The following is a 5,000-nucleotide window of genomic DNA, read 5'->3' on the forward strand; positions in this document are numbered from 1 at the left end:
TGGAGTAACATGGCAGCCGCAGATATCGGAAACGCGACCGACTGTCAAGGTCTAGTTTACGTCAATGACGTTGCCTCGCATCTCGAGGTCATAAGCAAAAGGCTAGGAGGAAAGGAAAGGCAAAGAGAGGGACACACGGACGTCGTGAACAGGTCGTAAAAACGGATCGATGGCCACCCTACATATCAGCCACCAATTACCTATATATGTAACAGGTGGGACTGTCACTGTTACAACAAGATTGTCCCTTGATGGCTTCCATAGCCGGTGATGTCACAAGACTCAGCTTGCCGCTGATTGGCTAGCCAGTTAATGGTGGCTATGCCATCAGTTTTATAAAAACAGTCAGAATGGGTAAACTCTCCCGGGATTTATTTTTGCTCTGTGGTGTGTGTGTGTGGTTGCTGGATAGGCTGAGGTCCGACTGTTTCCAGCCTACTCCAGCTTACTCTAGTTTACTCTCTTTCTTCACCGTCTCCTCGTCTTTTTCTCTCTGTATCTCCCACTCTCAAAAACATAAATAAACAGAAATGTATAGTCAGGGCGAGGGGAACATGAGGGTGAATATGAACTATGATTTTTTTCATTTTTCATTATTTTTCTATATGCCCGGGTCAAATTGACTCAAACACCCTCTATATAACCAAAATGCGAACACCTTACAAGGGTTAATTTATGGCCATTTGGTACTGTTGTGCCACCTCACGTCTGAACCCCAGTTGAGAAACTCTACGATAGACGGTTCAAGTCGTCATGTTATCTTCCTTATATGATGCCATGTTCGGTGTGTTACTGTTGACGGTGGTGTGTGTTGGTGGTGAGTGCTACGTTGCGGTACACCCTCTAAGGTTCTCCAAAGCCCCCTGGGGGGCTGTACCACCGCCGTTGAGAAACACTACGATAGATGGTTCAAGTTGGTATGTTATCTTCCTTACACAGTACATGATGCCATGTTGGTTGCGCTACTGTTGACGGTGGTGAGTGCTACGGTGCGGTACACGAGTCAGTGTGTTATCTTACTGTATATGATGCCATGTTGGGTGTGCTACTGTTGACGGCGGCGTGTGTTGTTGATGGTGAGTGCTACGGTGCGGTGCACGGTAGCAGGAGCACATGGCACTCATGAATAAGTCAGCAGGCCTGGCGATCTCAGGTTGGCTCCGGCATGCCGGTGATGCCGGCGGTGATGCTTAGCATGCCATTATGCTTTTATCACACACACACACAAACACACATACACACACACACACAGACACACACACACACAAACACACACAGAAATACACACAGAGCCATTATGCAGCCATTGTGGGCCCGTCACCGCTAAACAAATATGAAGCGTTGCCCACTTTGTGTCAGACTGTCTTACGTTCAACAGACAGAGCCAAACGGGCCTAACGAGATAGGAGGAACCCTTACCATCTGTGCAAGAAAGGTTTCTTTTGTTTTGTTCTGTTTTTTTCATTGTTCATTTTTTTTTTCTCCTTGAAAATCCTCTCCACTCCTTTCCTCTCGTCTTCTGTGAAATCTGATTGAGTAACATTTCCTCTGCATGAGAAACCAAACCACCACAGACAGGCATACCTTTGAGAGCAGGAAGCAGCGGAGAGGGAGAGGGAGGGAAGGAGGGAGGGAGGGATGAGGATTATTGGAGAGGAGGAAGGGTAGGTGGAGGTGTAGGTGGAGGAGGAGGTGGAGGTGGAGGTGTGAGGGGAGGGGAGGGTACCATTTGCCTCTTTACCAAGGAAGGGAGGGAGGGGGGGGGTGAAGGAGGATCATTGTAGAGGAGGGACTGGAGGTGGAGGTGGGGGACGAGGGGAAGGGAGGGTCACGTTTGCCTCTTTACCTCCGAAGATTGATGAACCCCACAAATCTACGCTGCTAATGGTGATAAATGCGATCTTTCAGCCTTAATTCAACCCTGTGTCCAGCGAAAGGTGGAGCGTATGACAAATTGTAATTCGTGGCAAGTATGCTTGTACTACTTTCACGAGGTGCGGAGCGGCTGTGGGGGCTGGAGGGAAGTGGGGGGTGGGGGATGTTGGTGCAGGCAGGTGTAGGGCAAGAATGTGGGGTGGTGGAGGGGTGGAAGTTAAGGAAAAAAAGACAACACATAGGATTGTGCAGGGTGGGGGTGGCACATACAGTACCGCAAGGGTTTAAAAAGATGGCAGTTCAGATGGGGGGAGGGGGGTGTAGGCGTGAAGGGGTTAAAATGTACAGGCACACACACACACACACACACACACACACACACACACACACACACACACACACACACACACACACACACACACACACACACACACACACACACACACACACACACACACACAGACACACACACACACACACACTGGCCTGTGCAGAAGTCTTTGCGATTCACCCGTACTTAGGTATTCAGATCCACTAGTGTGCATTTTGCCCCAGCCCCAGCCCCAGCCCCAGCCCCAGCCCCAGCCCCAGCCCCATCCCCAGCCCCAGCCCCAGCCCCAGCCCCAGCCCCAGCCCCAGCCCCAGCCCCAGCCCCAGCCCCATACAACACCACCATACATACACTGGGGCTCGCCTCCAGAGGGAAATGCAAGGCTGATTGATGTGAAATTGGTTCAAAGCCTGTCTTGTGATTATTCAAACGTTAGGGCTTCAGGTCCGAGACCCCTCATCTGCATTACAACGCCATCTGCATTCTCAGCCATCACTTCTCGTGCGGTGCATTCGAGAAATAAACTGCCCCTATTTTCCACAACATAAGCAACTTCTTGTTTTTTTTATATATGTATACGAAGGAAATGCAAACACTGAGGAAGGATGGAGGGATGGTGAGGAGGAGAAGGGGGGTTGCAAATCATTGTTGTCAGTGGTCTGTGTTTCTGTTCTTTTTTTGCTGTTGTTTGGTTTATTTACGGTGACTTGGCGGGGATGCCTGGGCACGTACGGTATACGGGAATGATGTTTGACAAGCTGTCAGTCGGCATGCCTGCGAGGAAGGTAAGTAGGTACATCCACCGCTGCTGAGACGACATGCATGTCACCACCGCACTAAAGGCCCCCCACCATCCCCTCCCATGACAGACACACTCACTCATGCACACACACACACACACACGCGCACGCACGCACGCATGCACACACGCACGCACGCACGCATGCACGCACACACGCGCACGCACGCACGCATGCACACACGCACGCACACACGGCCCAGCCAGCTGCATGAAAACACACACACATGCACACACACATGCAGACACACACACGCACAACCTACCTCCATCACGACAGCCAGCCGCGGTGCGCACGTCTGTCCGCCAGTCTCCCACCAGGGAATGCCCTGCTCTCTTTCATCTTTCTAATGGACATTCCCTTACAAACGTCGGCAGTCTACCTGACTGCAATCCGTTAAAGTTTAATTCACTCTACATTTAGCCGGGTCATAAATACCATATTAGGTAGCAGCAGGCATGTTTTATACAGTCCCTACGGTGGTGCTTTTGTTTTAATGAAGCCATTTGCAACTTATGGGCAAAAAAGGAGGAGGCAGAAAGGGAGAGTGTGAGAGAGAGAGAGAAAGGGGGGGAAGAGAGGGATAGGGGGGTGGAGGTAAGGAAGGAGAGACAGGGAGAGGGAGATAGAGAAAGAGAGATGGAGAGAGAAAGTGGGGGATAGACAGAGGGATAGGGTAAGAGAAAGAAAGAGATAGATAAAGCCGGAGAAAAAAAATGCGAAGGAGAGGGAGAGGGAGAGGGAGAGGGAGAGGAAGAGGAAGAGGGAGAAAGAGGGGGATAAAAACAGAGGTAGAGGTAGAGATTCGCATATTGGATGAGATAGATCTGTCAACCCTATTCCCACACCGTGGTTTATACATGGGGGCGGAATAAAACAGGAGAGAGAGAGAAAGATAGATAGAGAGAGAGAGACCAAGAGAGAGAGAGAGCCAGAGAGAGAGGGAAACAGAGAGGGAGAGAGAAAGGAATTCTACCCATCTGCATTGGAAAAGGAGGAAGAGCGAGAGAGAGAGAGAGATAGAGAGAGAGAGAGAGAGAGAGAGAGAGAGAGAGAGATAGAGGGAAAGAGAAAAAGACAGGGATTATACCCATCTGCATTGGAGCAGGAGGGGGAAGAGAGAAAGAGAGAGAGAGAGAGAGAGGGAGAGAGAGAGAGAGAGAGAGAGAGAAAGAGAGAATGAGATTCTAGTAGGCTCCATCTGCATTGGGGCCCTCTCGGTGGCTCCAGCATCACTTTAAGAGGGAGGGGAAGGTAGCACTGTTTACACATGTACCTCATACAAAAGGCAAGCGAGCGGCGCTCCGAAAGCCTGAAGCACTGAAGCACAGCGAGCTTTAGGGATTACAACTGATACATGTGTATGAAATCAATTAGCATAAAACAGACATAGATATATACACACAAGAACGAGGAACGAGAGGAGAGAAAAGAAAGGATATGACTTGTGAAATAAATTAAAAAATCCTAATCAGTTGCTGTGATATGCAAGGGGTGTGGTGGGAGAAAAGGTGCTTAGGCTTTATTTAGAGTCTTACGTACAAACGTGGATGGCTTAAGGAATATCATTTTTTTAAAAAATATATTTTTAGAGCTGTTATGCCTTTATTTTTGACAGGACAGACAGGAGGAGAGACAGGAAGTGAGTGGGAAGGGAGAACCGGGAAAGGACCGGCAAATGACCTGGGCCATAATCGAACCGGGTCGCTGGCGTAGTCACCCAGTGCCCTACCGTTAGGCCACGACAGGGTCTTAAGGAATATTTTAAGCGTGAGGAATTGTGTGCTGTGTGCCGTCAGAGAAAGCACAAAACAACTGATATGGTAACACGACTTGCTTATATTTATTTTTCTATTGTGTTTTTGTATTCATTTGAAAAACAGGGGGAACACTACATACAGTGGGATTCATTTTGTCAGAAACAGTCAGTGTAAATTGTTCTTAATCTGAACAAAATTGTTCAAAATTGTATTATATTCTTGTCTATTCTATTT

Source organism: Engraulis encrasicolus, chromosome 12 (genome assembly GCF_034702125.1).
Source record: "Engraulis encrasicolus isolate BLACKSEA-1 chromosome 12, IST_EnEncr_1.0, whole genome shotgun sequence".
Taxonomy (NCBI): Eukaryota; Metazoa; Chordata; class Actinopteri; order Clupeiformes; family Engraulidae; genus Engraulis; species Engraulis encrasicolus.